This window comes from Mustela nivalis, assembly GCF_964662115.1.
Source record: "Mustela nivalis genome assembly, chromosome: 4".
NCBI classification, from domain to species: domain Eukaryota; kingdom Metazoa; phylum Chordata; class Mammalia; order Carnivora; family Mustelidae; genus Mustela; species Mustela nivalis.
This window is the reverse complement of record NC_139023.1, coordinates 1,026,575-1,038,650: the sequence shown is the minus strand read 5'-3', so window position 1 is coordinate 1,038,650 and position 12,076 is coordinate 1,026,575. Positions and strand designations below refer to the sequence as shown.

The 12,076-nt window shown below is 46.7% G+C and overlaps 1 long non-coding RNA gene across 1 annotated transcript; it reads left to right on the top strand.

Moving 5' to 3' along the window:
- The first annotated feature begins 609 nt into the window (after positions 1-609).
- On the top strand, positions 610-3,022 carry LOC309862551. Its single transcript, XR_014310577.1, has 2 exons — positions 610-709; positions 2,746-3,022. It is a non-coding gene; the product is annotated as an uncharacterized lncRNA (long non-coding RNA).
- The last annotated feature ends 9,054 nt before the right edge of the window (positions 3,023-12,076 follow it).

Genomic DNA, 12,076 nt, shown 5'->3' with positions numbered 1-12,076 from the left:
CGCTTTAATGGCGCCGCCGCGGACCACCTAAAATGGCCGACGGAAGAACGGCGCGTCCCGGTCACGTGACGCGAGAGCGCGCCCTTTGCGCCTCCCCGCCCCCTCGGCCGCCAGCTTCTTTCCTCTTCCTCCCGGGTCCCGCCCTCTCCTTCCCTTTTCTGCCTTCCGCAGGCGCCGCGGCGCGCAGCCCGGGGCCTCTCAAAGGAACCGGAAGTTGCGTGGGCGGGGACGGCCGCGCGGGGACCAGCGAGAACAAGGAGCGCCGCCCGGGAGGCGCAGCTAGAGGGGCCCTTGCTTCGCCCCCCGCCCTTCCGCGGCGTCGGCCCGGGCGGTGGAAGCGGCTCCCCGAAGGCGGCTGCGCCCGGGGCTCCGGCCGCGGGGGCGGGGGCGAGGCGGGAGGCGCCCGTCGGCCGCTCCTTCCTTCGCGCCGGGCCCGGGCTGGGTGGGGGGAGGCTGCCCCGGGGGGCGTGGGGGGGTCGGGTGACCCCGGCTCTCCCCGGGGCGGCGCCCGCAGACGCCGGGCCAGCGGAGCGGGGCGCGCGCACGGGCCGCCGCCACCGCTTCGGCCGCGGGGGTCGCCGCGAGCGGGTGACATTGAGGTGTCCCCGGGGCCGGCGGCCGCGGAGGGCGCTCCCGGCGCGAGTCCCGCTCGCCCGCGTTTCTCCTGAGGCTGTCGTCGGGAGAGGCAGGCGACGGGCTTCGGGTGCAGGTCGGGTCGCTGGGCCCGACTCGTGGGCGATCCCGCGCCTCCCGCCGTGCTTTGAGGACGCGGCTGGGGTCGCGCGGAGGCTCCGGTCCTTTCGCGGCCGGCGCGGGGCGCGGGCGCTGCGAGCGCCTTCCCGGGCTCCCGAGCCTGCGTGCGGGACTCGGGCTGACCAGCGCCGCCGGGAGCTCGGTGCGGGGCGCGGGGCGCTCGGTCCCGGCCGGCGGAAGCTCCCGAGGTCGCGGCCGGAGACGGCGGCCGCCTGCGGGGCCTCCGGTGCGGGGTCGGCGGTCGGACGAGGACGCGTGCGGAGCGGCCGAGCCCCGGGGCAGGAGCAGGTGTTCACGGTGTCGCTGGTCGGAAGAGTCCAGAACCCCGGGTCGGAGAAGATCCCGACCTCGGAAGCCGGGGTCGGTCGAGAAGAGCGAGACCCGAGAATTCCGGGCGCTGCGGCGCCTCCGGGTCGGACGCGGCCGTGTGCGGCCCGAGCGCTGGGACGGGGTGTCTGCCGCGGCGGCCGGAGGACCTGCTGCGGGCTCGAGCCAGCGTTCCCGTCGGGGCCGGCCGGGGCCGCCTGCGGGGCCGTCTTCGGGGCGCCCGGCGGCTCCGAAGGGTGCGCGTGGGACTCGGGGCTTCCGGTCAGTCCCCCCCTCCGTGTCGTGAGGCCCAGCATCAGGCTCTGGCTCGGGGAGCCGGCCGGGGACCCGCCTGCGCTGCTGCTGCCCCTCGCATGGCCGCTGCGCGCTCGCGCTCAAGACACGGAGCATTACTTTGCTTTCAAGACCGCTGTGGGGGCGCCTGGGTGGCTCGGTCGCTTAAGCATCTGCCTCTAGCTCAGGTCATGGTCTTGGGGTCCTGGCGTCCACCGGGCATCAAACCTTCTGCTCGGCGGGGAGCCTGCTTCGCCCTCTCTGTCTCCTCCTCTGCCCACTTGTGCTCCCGCGTGCCCTCTTGCCCTGTCAAGTAAATAAAGTTCAAAAACAGGACAGCTTTAGACATGTCCAGCTTGTAGTAATAGGCTTTCCCCAAAGGTTCACTTTAATTCACATGTAGTCCAGTAGCTTCTGGGCTTCTTGGAGTTTTTATTGGAAACTCCAAAAAACCTGGGAATGATTTACTACATGCTACGTGAGCGAGTGTAATGCCATATTACTTTTGTCCTCCTTGCTGGTGGTCCTAATCTGCATTCACCCAGCATTGCTCTTAGAACTGACTTGACTTCAGCTGTCATTCCTTCACATTCCTCATCTGCCTAGTCAACTTCTGTGCATCCTTTTAAAACCCAGTCACATGTCCCTACTTCTGTGAAGCCTTCCCACACTCTCCAGGCAGATTTAACCAGCCAGTCTCATAGGCTTTTATGCTTACTTCTGTTATTCTTGTCTTTTTTAAGATTTTTATTTATTTATTTGGGGGGGAGCACAACCAGGATGTGACTGTATCCCAGGACCCCAAGATCATGACCTGAGCCAAAGTCAGACACTTAACTGACTGAGCCACCCAGGTGCCCCCTTATTTCTGTTCTAAATGCGCAGTTGTACTAGACCATGAATTCCTTGAGAGCAAAGATAATGTCTTCTGTGTGTGCTCTGTACCTCACACATACACACACATAACAGACACAGTAATTTATAGTCGAATTGTTGAATGGCAAAATACGACATTATTTTCATCTAGCTAGGTTCAGGGCCTCTTAGGCAAACTAGGTGTGCTTGCAGGGACTTAAAAGGCTTCTCCCCAACATCCCACCTCATCTCAGGTGTGAAAACCACTTGCTGACGCATCAAATTCCTTCAAAAGGAAAAAAATTACCGCACATTCATGAGAATATAGTGTTTAGGGTGCTTGGGTAGCTCAGTGGGTTGGACATCTGCCTTTGGCTCAGGTCATGATCCCGGGAGTCCTGGGATCAAGTCCCATGTCATGCTCCCAGCTCAGCAGGGAGGCAGCTTCTCCCTCTGCCCCTCACCCTAGTCTTGTGCTCTCTCTCTCACTTTCTCTCTCTTGCTCTCAAATAAATAAAATCTTTTTTTTTTTTTAAGGTAGTGTTTAAGTCACTGAAGACTGGCTCAAACCATTGTTAAGAAAGCAGTATTTCCTCTCAGTGTCCATGACATCAGAGACCCATTGCTTCAGGTTCCCATCACATTTGAGAAGCTCTGAAATACTGGATCCTCCTTGAATTCTGCCTTTGTGAAGCAAGAACTGCGGGAAAAAGAGTCCTTGTAAAAGAGCAAACGAGTTCATTTGAAGTTTAAGCTGGAATCACTTGCACCCAGAACAAGATGTGCACAAATAAAAGTCACAGTTTTGATCTAAGTACACTCTGCAGACGGGGCAAGCATATCCTGTGCTCGCATGTTTAGAAGAGGAACATGCATTCCATTCACTCACCGAGACTAAACGTCCCATAGAAACAGGAGGACCCCATTTCCTACCCAGGGTATGCATACTAGTGCCTATTCTACAACCATGTGGAGCAGCCACTTACTCACTTGCAGAACACCCTCAGTGAAATTCAAGCATTTTGTTGAATTAGTTTGTGATCTTAGGGGAAGTAAGCAGTTGCACACAATGAACATTCTCTATCACCAGTCCTGTTGTCGGAAAGCTGTCCCTTCGCTTAGAGAAAATAGAGGCCCCAGCACTGGGAATTTTCAGATTTCACTTTGGCGAATCTGTCGTGGAAGCTTGGGTCATGCTTAACCATGATGGTGTCAATAGGGTGCGTTTAGACTCCAAGGAAACCTTTCTCAAGGATTTCGGTGATGAGGATATTCAGTCATCTCATTCCAGGCCTATACATCCGACTGCCTACGTAATGTCTGCACTTGGATATCCCACGAGTATCTCAACCTCTAGATGTCCAAAACTGAACTCTACCTTCCCTGCATATCAACTTCTCTAGTCTTCCTCTTCTCAGTAAATGACATCTCCACTTACCCACGTGCTCCTGGCAAGAATCAGGGAGTCCTTCGTATCACCCCCTCCCAAACCCCTCATACCCGATCAATTCCCAACAACGACTTCCAAAATGTCTTGATTCATCTAAATGCTTCTTAGAACATAAACAGTGCTGTTATTCCTAGTTAGATATATTTACATTCAACCATGCAACACATGACACGGGTACATTTCTTTTTCTCTTTTTTAAGATCTTATTTATTTATTTGACAGACAAAGATCAGAAGTAGGCAGAGAGGCAGGCAGAGAGAGGAGGAAGCAGGCTCCCTGCTGAGCTGAGAGCCTGGTATGGGGCTGCATCCCAGGACCCTGAGATCATGACCCAAGCCAAAGGCAGAGGCTTAACCTACTGAGCCACCCAGATGCCCCAACACAGGTACATTTCTGGTGCTGGGAATATAACCAACCAAAATAGCAAAGTCTTTGATGTCAAGGAGCTGACGTTCTAGTAAGAGAAAAAAAAGACAAATATGTAATAGATTGTGACTGGAAGAAAAATGATGAGTAAGGTGCTAAAGCTAGAGTATGTGCTATTTTAGATAGAGTAGTTTGAGAAAACTCCAAGGAGGTAAGTTTTTGAGTAGAACCCTCAAGGAGTTGAGAGAGAAAACCACATAGCTCAGGGTAAGAATTTACAAGGCAAAGACAGAGTGTCCTTGACACTTTCAATGAAAGACGGAGGCCAGCAAGGCTGAATAGAGGGAAGGGGAGAAAGTGTAATAGGTGAAACCTGTGAGGTATCCAGCAACAAAGTCACCCAGGGCCTTGTAAGTTGCAGTTAGCATTGTGCTTTTATTTTTTAAGATTTTATGTGTGTGTTTGTCAGAGAGAGAGAACACAGGCAGGGGAAGCGGCAAGCAGAGGAAGAAGCAGGCCCTCCAATGAGCAGGGAGCAAGATGCAGGAGGACTCGATCCCAGGACCCTGGGATCATGACCTGAGTGGAAAGCAGATGCTTACCCCACTGAGCCACCCAGGCGCCCCAAGACCAGCATTTTCATTAAATTTCTTCCTTTTCTCTTCTTTTCTGCATCCCTGGGATGAAATTCTGGTTAGTTGCTGTAGTTATGTATTGTCCAGAGCCCTTGCATAATCCTGCCTCAGGCATTGCAATAAGTACAATATTTTTTTAAGTTTATTGTTTTTGTAATCTCTACACCCAACATGGGGCCCAGACTCAACCCGGAGATGAAGAGTCACATGCTCTTCTGATTGAGACCACCAAGTGCCCTGATAAATACAGTTTTAAAATAAATAATATAAATATTTTGACTTGAACTGAGTTCTGGCATCTTGGATACTCCAGACCTCTTTTTTCCCAAATACCAAGGCTGAAGCCAAATAGTATCAGGTTTTGCCTCATAACACACTTTTAAGGTTGATTTAGCTGCTAATTTTATAATTGTCCTACTTAGTTTGTACAAGTTACTGTTCAAGAGAATACTTACTGAAAAAGAACATAATCAGAAAAATTGGAATTTTCAGATTAAGGTTCAACTAAGAACTATTGAAAACCTCAAAAAGAAAAAAGTTTAAGAACATATCTCTAGTTTGGGGACTATCTGGAGCCTTTTCCTTTGTTGCAGAGGCTCTAGGTTCTTTGATTCTCCTCATCCCATAAAAGCTTTGCCGGTTTATTTCTCAAGATCCACATATTCTACCTATGCTGAATTGTTGGTTGTTAGTTTTGCATCACTACCACTCACTTGTACTTTCTGCATTGCAAAAGAGAAGCTAGGAACATTTCCCAGAACACCCTGCCACCTGGGGCCCCATGGTAGAGCTGGCCAAAGAGAGGTACTCAGGGTAGACAGGAAAGGCAGAGAAAAGAAGCTTTTGCTCTCAGGAGGTTGTGGCAGCTTTCACAGACTCCTCTTCTCCGAGGACACCGGCAGTTTCCAGCTTCTCAGATCTCATGACAAGCCCCGGCTTTGCACTTAGGGCAGCAAAACACAATGACTTCTCAGACTTCTGTGTGATCCTGTCTTGCAGTCGAGGGGGCCATAAATGGCACCTTCTCCAAGTCCTCTCCAAGTTCTGGCATCTTGTATTTCTCCATGAATCTGGCTGCTTCATCTGCTCCAATGCTTCAGGCCGCCAGTGAACGTTCTCTAACCCTTTGCCTGCAGCTCCCAGCCCTTCACGCCTCCAGCTTCTGCTACAGTCAACTAATCCTCCATTCCTACATTAAATCCCTTCGTGCCCAGAATGCTTGCAGGAGCTTTGCTTTCCTCACCACATTCAGTGATTAGTAATAGAAATGGTTTCCAAGGGTGCCTGGGTGGCTCAGTGGCTTAAGCCTCTTCATTCGGCTCACGTCATGATCCCAGGGTTCTGGGATCGAGCCCTGCATCAGGCTCCCTGCTCAGCAGGGAGGTTGCTTCCCGCCCTCTCTCTGCCTACCTCTCTGCCTACTTGTGATCTCTCTCTGTCAAATAAATGAATAAAATCTTTTAAAAAGAAAAAAAGAAATGGTTTCCAAGAAGTGCAGAACTTTCGGTATCGGAATTAACACTCTGATCCCATTAGATTTAAAGGGCCCCATTGCTGGTGATAATAACATTGGCATTTTACAGGACAGTGGCAAATGGCTAACTTACCATCACCTCAGATGACCAAGAAATTGCCTCAGTAGGCTAACATAGTGAGAATGAAGGGCACCGGGACTGTGGAGTAGTTTGCCTATATCAAATTCCACTGGAGAACTTGGAGAAAGAAAATGATAAGCTCAAGGTTTGGAATTCCCACTTCAAAGTCTGGATAAGGAACCAAAAATGTTCTTATCTGCCTGGGGGGGGGGTGATCCTTGATACAGCTACAGGATCAACATTTCTGAAACAAACAAACAAAATCTGGTCATGAAAGTGAATGAATTAATTTGCATGTTCTCTTACGTTCCAGTTAAGGTATTCGTCAGGGAAGAGTGGAACTGAAAATTAGGTGGGGATATTTGGACAAACTTCATTGAAGCTGAAGACCTTGAACCCAAAATTTTTGTGGAGCCTTCCTGCCAGTAAAAAATGATGTTCCTCTAATGTGATAGGCAGGATAATTGCCCCCAAAGATGTCCACATTTGAATCCCAGGAACCTGTGAATGCGTTACCTCAGAGGGATTGTGCAGATGTGTTTAAGGTTCTTGAGATGGAAAGACTATCCAGGAGGGTGCGATGTATTCACAAGGGTCTTTATAAGACCAAGACAGGAGGGTCCAAGTGAGAAAGATTTGAAGATGCTACTTTGACGGCTTTGGGGGTGAAGGAAGGGGCGGGATGGAGGTGGATGGGTGGAAGAGGCACATGCCCAGGAACACATGTGACCTCTAGAGACTGGAAAAGGCCCAGAAAGAAATTCTCCCTTATTTCCAGAAGGAAAAGAGCCCTGCTGACACCTTCATTTAGCCAGCTGAGACCTCCAGATAACAAATTTGTGTTGTTTTCAGTCTCTAAATTTGTGGCTATTTGTTAAGCAGCAATAGGAATCTGGTCCATCTACTATCTGGTGATTAGTCTCTTCTCTTGCCTGAAGAACTTGTAATGACCTTTCCTGAAACCATTGCTTTGCAGAGGAATACTGATTCTCTTCAATACTCTGATCTTGGAAGAGCCCAATGGACAAGTACATGGCATAACATTCTTTTGTGCTGACCATAGTTGAACAGATTTGGAAAGCTATTTGTAAAGTTACTACATTTCTCAACGTAGACACAGTATTTGCTCAAGAGGACTAAGAGAAGAGTTTTTGGTCTGCTGATAGTATATGGCCAACAGGTAGACTAAGTGACATATACTCTATGTGTGGGGGCTGATTTCTTTCTTTAGTACTATATATATCTAATACATCATGGTTATATATGGTAATGATCCAGTAGAAAGATAAAACTGGTGATGTAGGGTGAAATTGGAGAAATAATTGCAGAAGACAAGTTTGTTGTTGTTTTTTTTAATTCCAGCACAGTTAACATACAGTGCTGTGTCAGTGTTAGGTATGCAGTATACTGATTCAACATTTCCATACTTTACCTAGTGCTCATCGGGACAAGTGCTCCCCTTCATCCCCATCACCAGTTTCACCCATCTCCCCACCACTCTCCCCACTCTGGTAACCATCACTTTGTTCTCTATAGTTAAGAGTCTGTTTCTTGGTTTCTCTTTCTTTTTTTTTCTTTGCTTGTTTATTTTGTTTCTTAAATTGCATATATGAGTGAAATCATATGGTGTCTGTCTTCTCTGAATGATTTATTTTACTTAGCATTATACTCTCTAGCTCCATCCATGTTGTTGCGAGTGGCAATATTTCATTCTTTTTTATGGCTAAATACTATTATAGATATATATATATGTCACATCTTCTTTATCCACTCATCTGTCAATGAACACTTGGGCCACTTCCATGACTGGTCTATTGTGAATAATGCTGCTATAAACATAGGGGTGCATTTGTCCCTCTGAATTAGTGCTTTATTTGGGGGGCAAATACCCAAGAGTGCAATTATTGGATCATACAGTTGTTCTATTTTTAATTTTTTGAGGAACCTCCATACTGTATCCCACAGGGGCTGCACCAGTTTACATCCCCACCAGCAGTGCACAGGGATTCCTTTTTCTCCACCTCCTCACCATCACTTGTTTCTTGTGTTTTTGGTTTTACCCCTTCTGACAGGCGTGAGGTGGAAAGTTACTGTGGTTTTGGTTTGCATTTCTCTGATGATGAGTGATGTTGAGCATCTTTTCATGTGTCTGTTGGCCATGTGGGTATCTTTGGAAAAGGTCTGTTTATTTCTTTGGCCCATTTTTTAATTAGACTATTTGGGTTTTTTGGTATTGAGTTGTGTCAGTTCTTTTTTCTTTTTTTTTTTTTTAAGATTTTATTTATTTATTTGACAGAGAGAGATCACAAGTAAGCGGAGAGGCAGGCAGAGAGAGGAAGGGAAACAGGCTCCCTGCTGAGCAGAGAGCCCGATTCGGGACTGGATCCCAGGACCCTGAGATCATGACTTGAGCTGAAGGCAGTGGCTTAACCCACTGAGCCACCCAGGTGCCCCTGTCAGTTCTTGATATATTTTGGATACTAACCCTTCATTGGATATGTTATTTGCAAATACCCTCTCCCATTCGGTAGATTATCTTACAGTTGTGTTGATTGTTTTCTTCATTATGAAAAAGCTTTTAATTTGCTGGAGTCCCAATAGGTTATTTTTGCTTTTATTTTCCTCACCTCAGGAGCCATATCTAGAAAAATGTGGCTATGGCCAATGTCAGGGACATTGCTGCCTATGCTCTCTTCTGGGATTTTTATGGTCTCAGGACTCACATTTAGGTCTTTAATTCATTTTGAATTTATTTTTGTGTATGGTGTAATAAAGTGGTCCAGTTTCATTTGTTTGAACGTAGCTGACCAGTTTTTCCAGCACTATTTCTTGAAGAGACTTTTTCCCATTGGTGGTTCTTTCCTGCTTTGTTAAAGATTAATTGACCATATATTGTGGGTTTCTTTCAAAAGTTTTCTATTCTGTTCCATTGGTCTATATATGTCTATTTTTGTGCCAGCACCACATGGTTTTGATTACTACAGCTTTGTAATATAACTTGAAGTCAGAAATTGTGGTGTCTCCAGCTTTGCTTTTCTTTTTCAAGATTGCTTTGGCTATTTGAGGTCTTTTGTGGTTCCATACAGATTTTAGGATTGTTTGTTCCAACTCTATGAAAAGTCCTTTGGTACTTTGGTACTTACAGATTGCATTAAATCTGTAAAATGGTTTGGGTAATATAGACTTTTTGACAATATTTGTTCTCCCAATCCATGAGCATAGAATGTCTTTCCCTTTCCTTGTATCATCAGAAGGCAAGTTCTTGAGGAAATGGGATCCAGTACACAATAGTAGTAGAGAGAGTTCATCTGTTGTGTAAGAGGGAAAGAAGGGGGCGGTGCCTGGGTGGCTCAGTCGGTTGAGCGTCTGCCTTTAGCTTGGATTATGATTCTGGGGTTTGAGATCGAGCTCCGCATCAAGCTCCCTGCTCAGCGGGGAGTCTGCTTTTTCCTCTCCAACTCCTCCCGCCATGTTCTCTCTCTCTCTCTAATAAATAAATAGAATCTTTAAAAAAAAATAAAAAAGAGGGAAAGAAGATCATATGAGTCAGTTATAGGTCAGTAGATAGGTTTGGTGATAAATAATTAGTTCTAAATCTTTCTTTTTTCCCTCAGTCAGTTAAGATGTCTGTCCTCAGCTGACAGTGTGGACAGAAGTGGAGATAGAGAAGACTTAGGTTATTAGGGAAAGTGGAAGCACAAATACACTAGGCCCAGAGAACCAAGACTTTAATAAAAAGTGTTGATTAGGACAGAGCCCCCACAAAGACTCACTGGATAATGCTGGAGATCTACTTATAAGATCTGAAAGCCACTCTCTCCAGAAACTTCTGGCAGGATGTCACTGATTTATCATTTGTGGGCGTCATCATTTAACCAGTTACAATCTATCTTCTTCCAACCAACTCCTGTTGGCTGGGAATCTATCTATTCAACCAACTTCTGTTTTCCTACCTTGACCCTGAGGACTTACAAGAAACCCAAATAATAAATACCTTTCAAGTTGTCTGCCAAGACACAACCCCCTTCTCTGAACTCCCCCCACTACCAAGGGTGACCCCTTTGCAGCCAAATTTACATCATATGACCCCACCTCCATTGCCATAGCCAAGTCCAGGGTGGACACATGACCCAAACTGATCAATTAGACTTTCTCTCCTGGGAATGGAAATTGGGATACTGGGTCTCTAAGAGGTTGGCCAGACGGTCGGAGCTAGGGGGAAGTTTGGTTAAAGGACGGAGCAGCCTTTTTGCACCATGTAGATCAGAGAAGATGAGAACATGGGCTTGGGTGTGAAGGGGGAGACAGAGAATGAAGCAGATGTGCAGAAAGAACCAGGGACCAGAGACCACATGGTCCTAGGAAGATGCAGATGGTAACTCATTCAATTTGAAAAGCAATGAAAATAAGGACCAATTTTTCATTAAGACTACAGTCTTGGGACACCTGTGTGGTGTCTGCTTCTCCCTCTGCCTCTGCCTGCCACTCCCTCTGCCTCTGCCTGTCACTCCCCAGCTTGTGCTCTCCCTCTGACAAATAAAATCTTAAAAAAAAAAAAAAAAGACTACCTTCCTAATACAAACACTGTGAGTATTTTAATATGTTTGTCAGTTTTCCTCATGTTGTTTGTTTTTAAACAATGAAATTGGAGTATAATATACAATTGCATTTCCTACTTTCATCAGCTATTATGCCGTAACATTTCCTACTTTGCCTAATCTTCAGAGCTAAACTTGTAATGGCTGACCAGATATACCATGAAAATAACACGGCGGTGATTATCTAGTGTCTTCCAGTCTGAAATTCCAAAAAGAAATTCCTAACTTCATAAATATAGTTATTTTTATCACATGAGACGTTCTTTTCTGTAGGGTTGCAAATAGTTAATCAGACTTTTATTACTTCCTGCATCTGTCAAGATTAATGTTTACCTTTTTCTTGGACCCATTCTGGATCAATCACCCTTTGATTAATAATTCAGCCTCCTACTTAACCAAGGATAGTTCTATGAAGAAGGTGTTCTCTTTCATGGCAGTTATAACTGTTGAGGCCACTAGAAAGGAAACTTTCCTATGTCCCCCAGATTTTACATTAATAAATTGGTATTTGGGGTTTTGCAGGGGCATCTTGTGTGTTTGATAGCACCAGTGACATGATCTATACGTAGAACCTGAGAACAGGTGTCTTTGGTGATCTTACTTAAGCACTGCCACCCTGTGGACCCTTTTTTGGGAAGCTTGCCAGCCCCCTTCATTCCCATCTCTGTCTTCTGAGCTTTGCCTCCTTGACTATAAAAGACCTTGAACCTGAAACCACCGAATCAGCTAAGCCATTGCAGAGTGATTTGCAAAAAGTAGCCAAGAAGAGGATAGAGTGATGTCATCTACATTCATCTCGTTTTGGTAACTGGAAGACTTTGGATTTCTGTTTTGTTATTCAATATTAATCTGGTGCTGTTCATCATAGACAGAATTAGCATTATCTGGGCTTTCACCCATGTCCTTTAATATTTCACTTTCAGCCCTCTTGAGCAGTTTGGCATATTTCTGGGAAAATTTGTGTCCCTCTAGTCCTTTAGAGATATGCTCTACCTCGACCTAGATACCAATTTGCATTATCCAAAGATACGATTAATTCTATGCACCTAAGCATCTGCATACCGTATCACTCTTCTTCTTTCCCACTGACAACCTGATATTGAAAACACTAGTGAAAACGCTATTTGTATTCCTAAGTACTTCATCTTTTGGCCCAGCACTTCAAAACGTACATCCTAGGTCTCTTCGGCAAGTAGTGGATGATCTCCACAAATCAGTAAAAGC